The following is a 12,367-nucleotide window of genomic DNA, read 5'->3' as shown; positions in this document are numbered from 1 at the left end:
AAGTGCGCTTGGCGCGAGCTTCCTTGGCAGTGCGCTCAATGAGGATGGAGAAGTGATCAGAGCCCCAGACTGATGGTGCACGACGCCAGGTCGCGTCGATGCCGCTGGACGCGAACGCAACGTATATGCAGAAGCCGGGTGTGCCGCGTCGCCGGAAGGTGGGCTCGCCGGGGTTCAGCGGTGTGAGTCCAAGCTGTGTTGCCATGACGTGTAGGTCGTCTCCTCGCGCGGTGTTTCGGGCACTGCCCCACGCACAATGATGGGCGTTGAAATTTCCGAGGATGATTTGTCGGGTGGCACAACACGAAGAGACTGCACTGAACCACTGGGCGTTCCACTGCACAGCTGGGCGCACGTAAACACTAGTCACAGACGTATGCGGACTGTAACAACAACACACTCCTGCACATCACTCGTCGCCGCCGCCGAGTCAACGAGGACATGTTGGACATCGCGCCGCTCATAAACCGCACACCATGATTTCCCTGGTTTGTGCTGGGGATCACTGCACGGCACTGCAGCACATGTAACCTCCTCACAGGTTGTCGGGGAGTGGTATCCGACGTAGCCGGGCAGCCGCATTTGAGGGTCCCCCTCTTGTGCACGAACGTACGTCTCCTGCAGCGCTACAACCTCAGGAGACTCGACACTCGTAAGCGCAGCTCTGAATAGCGCAAGAGAACACACGTTCCACCGCAGGATGGAAGGAATTCGGGGAGGGGTCCGGCGACTAGCCATGATGTTGGACATCCTGTAAGGAGGCGCTTCTGCTTCTAAGCAATACCGTAGCAGTCGGGGCGTGTTGGTTATTCATGAAGGAAAAATACAGCGCAGAGAAGGACGAGGACAAAATGAAGACACATAGGACACACGAGCGCTGACTTGCAACAGTTTATTTCGAGCCTCAGAGCCTTTTTTATACAGATGAAAACACCAAACATCATACATGTGCACTAGGCGATACATTCATATCTTGTCTTAAGTATATCAACTCCTTACGAGTAAGAGCGATAGAAGGCTTGGCTACTCAAGACCCACCCAACCGATCTATCATTTCAGCTTCTATATTCTCACGAGTCAGTTGACATTGGTTTTTCGCGATAACATGGCATTCCCCAGTCGAAAAAAACAACAGAAAATTTCTGATGGTCTGTAGTCTTGTCGTATTTTTGACCTGTAGTCTGACGTTCATTGTTTGTAGTTTTGTATTGTGACGTTCATTGTCTGTAGTTCTGTATTGTGACGTTCACTGTCTGTAGTTCTATATTGTGACGTTCATTGTCTGTAGTTCTATATTGTGACGTTCATAGTCTGTAGTTCCGTACTGTGACATTCGTTGTCTGTAGTTCTGTATTTTGACGTTTTGTAGTCTATTGTTCTATACTGTGACGGCATGCATTCTGATGTCCTGCAATCTGACATTCCGTACTCTGATGTTCTGTAGTCCGAGGGCGCATGTTCATTTCACATACTGTTCTGACTTTCTTCTCTCCTATTGTGAGAATATTCACACGTGCAAAATGCAACCACAGCCAAGTGGGAAAAATTAGTCTCATGGGATCGTAGTCATTAATTGGGCTATTTTGCAGGCATGTAGACCTGGCAGCTCTGCACAAAAAAAGTGTGCAAGCATGCCGAAGACATGCGAAACAACACCTGTGAGAAGCCGCCTTTATTTGGAATCCATAAAGCAGTATATCCAAAAGGCGCTTGAACGGGAACACCTGAATGACAAAAAGATGCAGATTTCAATTAAACACCTATTTAAAATGCATTTTTAAACAAAAAAGTGGTTTCGATGAAAAATTGATGCTGGTTATTTTGAAGGTAACTGAAAAATGAAAGAATTATTTTGTGGTTTTCTATAGACATTGGCAATGGAGAATGTTGTAGTGACAGGCACAAGAATATTTTAAACCTCATTGTGCTCATTATGTGGACAGGAAATGGACAGCACTAGGTCATTTTTGTATTACCATTTTATCAAATCATAGCCCGTCTCTCCTACATAAAGCCCACAACTCTAACGTAAGTGGTAGAATGCCAAAGTAGTAAGCCTTCATATCGAGCAAAAAATAAATGTTTAAAGAGTTTAACAAAGCTCATTGAAAATGACTGAAAGATTATACGTGTTTAGCCGAACCATTATTGCACACAGATATCCTCAGGACAGCCAGTATGTAATGCTCTTATAACTGCGGCCCATGCAAATCTTTCTCTGCTAGGAAAATCTCCTGAAATTGCAATAGCTTTTATTTCCTACTATAAGCCTATAAGCTTTTATGTTAGAGAACTGAGCAACCTGTGACACCCGCTGATTAGCTACACCTTGAAAGCAAGCATAACTCCGCTGCAAAAAAAAAAATCCTTTGCATACAATACTCTGTCACCCACCAGAAGGAATACACTGTAAATCTTACCCTAGAGAAAAAGGTACAGACATTTCTGAGCCAGGTACTGCGGCATCATCTTGTAGCGCTTGACCACATCTTCGCTGCAACTCACCTCCTTCAGAAAGCACAAATAAAATCATTAATTATTTTCTAATCAATTATTCATTCGATTTTGCAAAAACGACAAAATCACAATTTGGATGAAAACTTTACGTATTTTCCAGAAAATTATTGCTCAACTGGAAGCATTGATTTACTACTGAAATACTGTTTAGCATAAAATAAAACATTGCTAGGGTTAGCATGCTGAAATACAACTACTGCTCTGACCGTGGTCAAGCAACTGCTGTATACATTTCCAAACGAGCAACACATGTTGTTTAGTGTTGTTAAATTTTGCAGCAAATATTTCTTTTTTTTTTCGTGCTGGCCCAGTTCAGCTATGAAAGTGACTCAAAACTGCTAGCATAATTGTTGGTGCCTAACAATCAACACGCACATTGAGCCAGTCATCCATTGATAATGATAAAACCGTTTTGTGTGATCTCATCAGCCTTCCCCTGCACTGTATTTCAAACAGCAGCCATGCTTCTTAAGCAGCATGGTTTGCAGCTTGTTGATAGCCACAGTTAAACCATCACCAGCTTCAGTTTCTGAAATACCAAAAACAATACAATTCCAATTATATTGTATACGGCCACCACAAAACCAAATGAAATCTCTTCTGCAGTTCATGGAAAGATGTTTTCGTTTACCTGACAACTGATGCCACTCCAAAAGGGTAAGGTGGAGGGAACACTCTTGAGATGGCTCCGCTACAAAGGCTTCCTGTCACGCTCCTTGTACCTCAGTCCCCCCGAGGTAAACAGACATCAGCTTGCAGAAGTCGGAATCCGATCGGAGACTGAATTGGTTCATACAATTTCCATTGCCAAGGTGGACCTGTAAAAACACAAAGGTAAATGTAATTGATGTGGCTGATTCTTTAAATAAATAAGACTATGCATCATTCAAAAGAAGCACACATTTTGTTATAGTTGTTGAAGAGACAAAAGCACTTGAGTGAATAAAGTTTGAAGCAACCAAGTGCAAGTTATTTAGAATGTACTTTAATCGTGAATCGACGGAAACGCGAAACGGCGACGACGCTCTGTGTTACTGGTATAGTACACCGCAAACTATTTGCATATGCAAGTTACAATTGCAAGAATTGAAGTGTTTTGCGATAGCATGCAATAAAATGGACTTACACTTGCGCTATAAAGTATAGTAACTTGACCTTTCATTTTTTTTTTTTTTTTTTTTGTTGCGATTATACATTCGTAGAATACTTGCCCATTCACCATTGTTCGTACAAAGCGAGAAATTTACGCGGAAATGCACAATCACGATGCAACACTGAAAAAAAAAAAATGAGAGAGAGAGAGAGAGAGCGCGCGTACGAAATGAACGGCAGTAACGTACGCTTCGCGTTCATGCTGTTCGCTGATTGTGCATGCGATTGCGGGGAAGCAGCAAAATTTTCTATTTCGGCAGGTCGGAGTGACGAGCCAATCAACACATGCATTTCTGTTCGCGCGAAGGCTTCGCGCGATGTGTGTCGTCGTCGCGTTCGCGTGAGTTTTCGCGTACATGTAGCTCAGCCAAATAAGCGCGTTTCGCGATAAGCATGAACAAAAATACAGAATCGATCCGTGCTCGGCGTTATCATTGAAGATCTGAAAGGGTGGCGGCAATATTTTGCGACACACAGCACAGCTCGAGTTCTCCAGGCAAGACTAATAGCGCCCGTACTTGGCTGCTCGCAAACTGTAGTCTGGCGCCTTTGTGCTTTTCATGCTAGGAGGCTAGAGGCAGTGCTCAAGATCAAGGTGGTTGCTTAGGGTGAGAGTGAGGGTTTAGAAACTTCATCCGTCATCGTAGCTACTAAAAGTAGAAAAGAAAGACAAACATCACATTACGTACCTTCTTCCGCGCATCAGGCTCGTCATGGCGTTTCCGGTTCAGCCTGCTAAGCTCTGCTCCATCCCTCCATTTCTTCGTCTGCGGTTAAGTGCAGCGTTACGATTCATTTCTCGCTTCAGAATACAATTCAAAACACATCGTAGCAAAGAGACGCTTACCTGTTATATCAAAATATATGTGCAATGTGGTGGGCGCCGCGCGGATTTTCTTCGCCTTCCCAAAATCTTCAACATCGTTCTGTCGAAGTTTCCAATGTCCCGCGGTGAGGACTTTCGCACTGTGGCTTCTCAGATGATATAGCACTTGTGCTCGTTCTCGTGTTAAATGAGTACGAACAGAAACGTCGCAGATCAGCACAAAGTCACCGAAGGAGAAAGACGACTGCACGGGCAGCACTGACGTGATCCGCGAGACGAACAACGCGGCATCTTGCTAACTTGAGTGGACGAGAAGGAAGCGGAGAATGAAACAAAAAAGGGAGGAAGTGGGGGGGGGGGGGGGGTGCTTTGGACTGCCGGCGGAAACGACACCGACACTGTAAGCGTGCGGATATTGGGAGAAGGAAGAGGGGAGGAGAAAGAAGAGAATGCAGATGGTCGCTCGCGTCCCGCTGCCGCCAACGCGGCATTCTTCTTGGCCAACTGGCTTTTCGTGGAGAGGGAGAGAGAGCTATGAAGGGTGAAGGGGAAATGGCCGCCTTGCATTCGCAGCAACAGAAGAAGAAGACAGGGAAGCCTCCCCCGGGCTTGTGACAACGGGAGCCGGGCACGGGCGCAACAGGCTCTCTTATGGTCGGATTCGAGAGCGGCGGCGGCGGCTCTACTGGCGGCCCATACCAACTTAGCTAGCGCTGGTGAACTGTGACACATTCGAGAATATTTCCTTCCGGCGCGAATGGAGGTAAAATTGTACTTTATTTATCGTAAGGAGCACGAAAGAATTGTGGAAAAGGCCAAGCTTCGCTTCTGAATACGCAGTTCACTTTTATCGGGGTCTTTAAATGTCACATCGTGAATGAGCCCTATTTGGAAGGTCTTAATTGGGCTTCTTTTTGCTATTGCAATCATGATGCATCGCCAAGTAAATAAATCAACATATTTTAGGCAGTTGAAAATAGTTAGGCAAGCAAAATGAGAAAGTAAAAATTGATGTTTGTCGGTAACATACACCTGTGTTGCCTTAAATCATTGAGCCGTGCATGCTCAGCCATTTTTTTATAAAGCAAAAATTCATGCGGTCATTTCGCTTGACTCACTCGATACCTTCATTTAATCACGTGATTTTTCTAACTACTGTCAATTTTACTGCGCGTGCATTTCAGGGAATTCTGCCTTTTTCCAGACGAGGGTTCATTTTTGTTCGCGTAACATCCACATACACACAGCCGCTGAAGAGCAGGGGCATAATGCAATTGTAAAGACCAAATTCGATGCGGCGTCCTTAAGTACGCGAAGCACCACAGGTAACTACATGCTGCACTGTCACGTTTTTTCTCGTGTTTAGCAGCGGCCTCCGTCACACGATTAAGTTTTCGGAGGCCAGTTTCACTTTTTGGGCAGCACGTATCTACTATCAGGAGCTTGTAAATTCTGCCGCTGGTATTGCGGTGAAGGGGCGTCACTAAACCTTCGGAATGGCAGGTGCACAGCTCAGATATACATGAAATTCAGCCACGCCTTTGCAGCACTTGTACGCAAACGTTATGTTATCGCCTGTGGTGCTAGCGCACATTCGTCTCCAACGTTTTTCTCATCGTTCGTGATGTACACTTTCATCTCATAACTGGCGAAAGCTGCTACTCACCATTCTAGTGGAACCTTACTTCCAACATACCGACGCTTCAATCGATATTTTTACGCGGAAAGTTTCCTCAATTTAACATTTTGGTAAAAGGAGCCGGGTCGTTCTCTTTGACCAAGATTTTGAGGTAAAACTTCGTAGTGTGCTTTTTTAACAATATCAAGCACTTCGAATTCAGCGTACAACATCGTGATGTACAGGCAAACGAATTTGACAAGAGAGCAAGATGAACTGGAGAAAACACCCGGTTATGATTCAAAGTGGTTGGAACCTACATTCACGGGAGCTCAGAACGATTCCCAAAAAGTATCCCAGCAGAATTCAACATGCGCGAAAAATAAAGGAAAAACCCTGCTCACCGAAACTCATCGCAGTGCACAAGAAGGTCATTCAACAACATGGACGAAATTATGTCTACACAACGCCGGGATGAAAACAGTCTCAACGGTTACAAATATCGATCTTTGCATCATTTACCTGTGGTCTACAGTGAGGGAATTAGCCTAGGGGAGTGTGCATAGAAGAGAAGGCGTATATGCATCGGCTTCTGTACCGATCAAGTCGGCAATGATTTAGTGCTGACCTTTAACGACAGGAGGTCATGGACCACCACAGCCTGCCAGGACTCTTAGTGATTTCCGGCGTAATGATTTTTACTTGCTAGTCTTAAGGAAGCGAATCGTTTCACCTGTACATTCAAGGAAATCGAATTTTTACCGCCTACTTTATCCTGCCTCCGCAGTACCTACAAGATGCTGGTATGCAATATTATAAGCTTTATACCTCATTGAAATCGAATAGGAAGAGGCTTTTTCTTTCTTTCTTTCTTTCTTTCTTTCTTTCTTTCTTTCTTTCTTTCTTTCTTTCTTTCCTTCTTTCTTTCTTTCTTTCTTTCTTTCTTTCTTTCTTTCTTTCTTCTGCTAACTCTTAGATTGTCAAAAAGGGTCTCAGTATTGCTGTGCTTAGGAGGTCCCTCTTCAGGTCATGCTGCAATTAAATCCACCGAAGTTTAAATTGACGACTGGGAATGTGGAAAACAAATGCTATCGCGTTATTATTTCTAGTGTGATTGGGAACGAAAAGAAATTCGTTAAGACTATGAGTTAGCGTCCGTCTTATTTAATTTCGACGCTAGTTCCCGCCGAGCAGCAGCCATACTTTTATCACGCGCATCGGTTATCTCGACATTAGATCTCGATCGCGATGCTCGTCTGAGACCATCCGCCAGCCGTGAGCATGTGCGCGTCCAGAGGAATCGGACTCCCTCCCTCTGTACCCGGTGCTGTTTAGGTATTTTTTTTCTTTTTTTTTTGTTTAGCGTGTGGTGTTTTTGAGCGTTCGCGCGTAGCGTCTACAGTGGCGATAGTGTGACCTTAATAACTAGTTGAAAGTGTGCACTGCGCCAGCGAAGTGTTGTGAAACTGCGATCCTTTCGAGTGAAGTGCGTCAACGAAAAGTTTGTATTCTGTATTTTGTAATTTACTTTTTTGTTAAAAAGTTCATAATTCTTTTGCAGTCTGTTTTTTCCGCCGTCATGTATATTCTTTAAAACCCTCTTTTTTGCAACAATTGATTCTGCAGTACTTCGAAAGCCACACCATTCCTACTTTGTGGGCTATGCCAATGACTCAATCAAACAACAAACCGGAGTGATAATTCTCTTCCTGGGCCAGGACTGTCACAAAGGTCTTTACAGGAAGGTAAATTTATATCAAATTCCGCTAGACCACTGCCCCCGACACATCAGAGCCCTTTGACTAACTGTGGCCTGAATGTGATCAACAGCATAACTGTAAGCTATGGCAATCTTATAATGGGAGAGTTGTATTAGGAGGCACGTGAACGATCTATTTCGCCTAAGGGTACCCGAGAAAAGCAATAAGTTAAGTTATTGCCTGAGGCTGAATTTTCATCACACGTTGCCTTGACCTTGTTGGGCGATCGTTTGTTCAACAATATTTTTTTTCTGATAGGCTACGCGTGTCCCAAGATTCATTCTCTGGGCGACCATGATGAAGGCACAGCAGAACTTCTACATAGTGTAGCGAACATTTCATCAACCTTTCTCACAGCGACTTTATATATCTGGAAATTTGATTTCTTCCATGCCTTAGTTGTAACTCTCGTTTTCTCTTCTTCCATCTCTATTTCGCTTCTTTTTTTTTTAATCCTCAGCCTAGTTCGCTCGAGCTCCGGCCAGTTTTTCTACTGCCCACTTTACCAGTAACGCTTCTTGTCGTTTAACCCCACTCACCTTTGTGGGGGTGCCCAGGTAAAGAAAATACACAGCAGAAAACAGCTTTGCCGCCCCGCAACTATCCTTTTCCTTTCCTTTCTGGGGCCATCAGTCCCCTTCCATGTCCCTACCTCGTTTGTCATGTTCGCCACTCTTCACTCGGCCGGCAACGTCTTTTTCTTAGTGCCGCCGTCGACGCTCGTTTTGAGCAGGCCCGGAGTGTCGGGTCGGCGGGTATCTTGTGCCATTGATCGCCGTGTCTGTACAGGCTTTTGGCCATCTGGCTCCTTTTAAAGTTTTTCTCCATTTTTGCTCTTTTCATCCACCTTTTATCCTTCAAATTTTGCTCTATGCGGAATAAGCGATCAGGTTTTAGTCTGTGCATTTTGGGTCTTCTCCTGACTGCTTCGTTTGAACAAGCCGACTTTTTTTTTTCTTTTTTTACTTTGATGCACCGCTTAAAAGGTCCTTATTTTCTTCAGAGTGCGCCGCAGACGACCGTGTCGCCTTGCTGTCTTGCAGTCCTGTCTCGTACCTCCCTGCCAGCAGTAAACGTGGCTTGGAATGCCGGTGGCTTATTTTTTTTTTTCCTATTTGAGCTGCCTCTTCTAAGCAAATATTGTAAACGCACGAGGGGTGCAGCGATGGGTGCGCACACAGCCACCGCGTCACGTGTACTGCATGCAGTTGTGGTCCTTGAGATTGATGGTTCATGGATCCATTGAGCTGTGCCGCCGAACAGTTTCTGACACAAGAGGCTAAACGCGCGCTTCTATGAGTTCGCCTAGCATTGTTCGAAAATGTCGCAAATGGCCTTTGGACGTGAGCGCGTATGAGAGTTAGGGATGACTCGCAGATAGAGATAAAGCGATTAAGACGCCCTCCCTGCTCGACTGTTTCATTTTCACGCCGTGTGGGTAAGGGTGAAATGCATCGCGTACGGGCACTTAACGCTAATTTAATACGAATCCATAGTGTAATTTGTGCTTCGTGCTGTTTAGGGATGTAATTTCGTTACGAGATATGTGGTGCTAGGCGCTGCCTATGAGTGGTCTATCTTCCCTGCATGCTGTCTTGTCTCTTGCATACTAGTTGTTTCTCGTAGCGAGTAGTTTAATTTTTTTTCAGAATGCCGAGGTGTGCTGCCTCAACCGGCAGCGTCTCGTTGCGTGACGGATGATGATGTTAGTCAAATTTAGTGCCGTTTCTGCTGCCCTATCGATCATGGTTCGCTTTCGCCGAGTGCTCAAATCTTCGACGATCATTCATTACACCTTAATCCTAATTGACTTCTTCATATCAATACATCGTTTTATTATTTGGCCATAAGGAAAGTGTCTGACAGCGCAGTCGCGAAGTCCAATCAAATCTGAGGCTCTGAACCGATATAAAGATGCAATATCGAATCATTTTAGGTCAAAACAGACAGAGAAGGGTCCAGACAGTAAATTCGAGCGAAAATGTCATAATTTTAACATCAGCGTGGTTCGACGAACACGGTAAGGTGAAGGAGCAAGCGGTTCAACGTTTCCACAGCGCCGCATGTAACCATCACACGCACTGCCTGTCGCGAGGCCATAGTTAACTATTTAATAGCACAAAAACAAATCGACTTTTGCAGCCGCGGTATCTGCCATCAAATGCAGCGGCGCCCGAGCTACGGTAAGGGATAGAAAGGACAGCGAGAAGACAGGGATTGGAAATAAAAGAAGGGACATACGAAAGAAAGGACACGGCAGGTTATAATGGTATAAAGTCAGTCAGTCACGTGGAAAGTGTACAATAGCATGATGCCCGCCGCCCATTGTCTCAACTTATCAAAGCTTGCCAATACGGATAGGTATCAAATGGCGGCACAGCACCGCCACAAACGCCACACAGGATGGATGGATGGGATGGGGTCTTTGGGTTATTCTTGGGGGGGGGGGGGATACCGGACACGGGTTATGCCGGCCTTAATTCGCGGCGGCACTCTTGGTGTCCGGGGGAAGGGGAGATGGGATGTTGGGAGGGGGAGGGGGGTCATCATCGTCGTCGTGGAGTCGCTCTCGTCGTCCTTGTCATCGGCTCCGTCGCCAGCGCCGTGGCCAGCAGGTCAGAAGGCCCGGTGGTGGGCTACAGTCTTGCAGCCAAGCCGGACTCCTCCAGGAAGGCCAGCAGGAGCCGGTGGGCTGCCAGGGGGCTCCTGGCCGGGAAGAGCAGGTGCTCCTCGGTGGCAGCAGGAAGTCCGAGGGCCCGGTAGCCTGCCTCCATCTTGCGACGGTGGTGGGCGTGTGCCGGGCACACACAGAGGAGGTGCCCCAGCGTTCCTGCATCACCGCAGGAGGGGCATGCTGGGGTGGGGGCCCGGCCACGGACATACATCTCCGTGGGCGTCCAGGAACCTCCGGTGCGGAGGCGTAGGAGGAGAGCTCGCTCCCTGCGGGCGAGCTTGTCGGACAGGCGGTGGAAAGTCCTCCCCTCGGCGATCCGCCGATCGGGGTGCAGGGCCCTCACGGCCTTTTTGAGGGGAGCCTGGAAAAGTCAAAGGCAGATACATGATTAGTCATACTTACCTGGTCGGAGTGGGCCGCTTTGGCAAGTGCGTCGGCCTCATCGTTGCCCTGGATGCCCGCATGGCCCGGGATCCAATGCAGTAAGATGACGAAGCCGGCATCGTCCAGGGCCTGGAGGCGCGCTCGTAGGTGGCAAGCCGATAGCTGGAAGCAGGACGGCTTGCGCAGGAGCTGCAGTGCCGGCCTCGAATCGCACAGGATGGTGTAGAAGCCTGGGGGCTGACCAGTCTCCAGGAAGTCCGCTGCCAGATGGAGGCCCGCCAGCTCGGCTGCAGTAGAGCTACCTGGAAAGGAGAGCCTGCAAGAGCTGGACACCCCCACCTGTGGAGCCGTCATAGCCGCTGCAGCCTGGCCCGTGGAAGGCAGGACCGAGCCATCAGTGAAGAGGAGGGTGCTCCATTTGCACTCTTCAATCAGGGCTGCGGCAGCCTGGCCCAGGGCAGCAGCTGGGGAGCGGCGCTTGCTTACCCCCTCCAGGTCAAGGGCGACCTGCAAAGGAGGACGTGTTGGTGGAGGAGGGAGGATGGAATACCCTGGGGCATCTCCGATGAAGTCCCTGTATACAGCCGTCAGTAGTCCCATCCGTGAATGGGGTGCGCTGCACAGCCGTGCCAGGAGGGAAGCTCCGTCAGGGGCATGGTGAAGGCGGTCCACGTGAGTCAGGCCTCTCTGGAGGAGCTGCAGGGTCAGGGGGTAGACACCGGCTTCCGCCAGTGTTGCCGCAATCCTAGAGCACTGCGTTGCTCCCAGCAGGCGTCGGATCCATTTCCTGCGTGCTCCGTCCAGGATGTTCACTCTGGTGGGCCTGAGGGAAACAAAAGGGAGGGCATAAAGTATGGAAGAGGTGGCGGCCGCCTCAAACAGCCGGATTGCCCATGATGTGGAGCAGCCGTTGCCCCCTGCAAGAAGACGTTGGGCTGCTCGGCCAACCCGGTTCAGATGACCCAGGTAGGCCTTGTCTGCAGGCATCCATGTGAGGCGGTGATCGATCACCAGCCCCAGGTACTTGACCTGGCGTCTCCAGGGCAGGCTGGTGCCGTCGATCATCAGGGTGGTTGCATGAGCTGACGCTCGTGCTCCCAAAGGGTGCACCATGAGGGCCTCAGACTTTGCGGCAGAGAGCTTGAGCCCCCTGTCGCGAAGGAACTGCTGCACGGAGTCGAGGGCTCGTTGAAGGGCTTTCCTGGCAGAGATCATCCTCCTCCTCGGGGCCCGGACCCAGAGCGCCACGTCATCAGCGTAGATCGAGGTCAGCACTCTGTGGTCCCGATCCTGTTTGATGGCGCTCGGGAGACCGGCCAGCACCAGGTTGAACAGGAAGGGGCTGAGAACAGACCCCTTGGGCACTCCGGTGTTGATGGGGCGAGGCGAGCTCAGGGTCTGTCCAACCCGGACCTGCAGGGTACGATTGGAAAGAA

The 12,367-nt window shown here is 48.1% G+C and overlaps 1 long non-coding RNA gene across 1 annotated transcript; it reads right to left on the bottom strand.

Moving 5' to 3' along the window:
* Window positions 1-1,655: 1,655 nt before the first annotated feature.
* On the bottom strand, window positions 1,656-4,810 carry LOC146171972 (uncharacterized). The gene is made up of 5 exons (XR_014702714.1): window positions 4,517-4,810; window positions 4,359-4,436; window positions 3,149-3,335; window positions 2,421-2,508; window positions 1,656-1,724 (listed from the first exon to the last, which is right to left on the bottom strand). It is a non-coding gene; the product is annotated as an uncharacterized LOC146171972 (long non-coding RNA).
* Window positions 4,811-12,367: the final 7,557 nt, after the last annotated feature.

This window comes from Amblyomma maculatum, unplaced genomic scaffold (genome assembly GCF_055883805.1).
Source record: "Amblyomma maculatum isolate TAMU_Amacu unplaced genomic scaffold, ASM5588380v1 scaffold_15, whole genome shotgun sequence".
Lineage (NCBI taxonomy): Eukaryota > Metazoa > Arthropoda > Arachnida > Ixodida > Ixodidae > Amblyomma > Amblyomma maculatum.
Note: the sequence above shows the minus strand (reverse complement) of the source record. Positions and strands in the feature narration are given on the sequence as shown.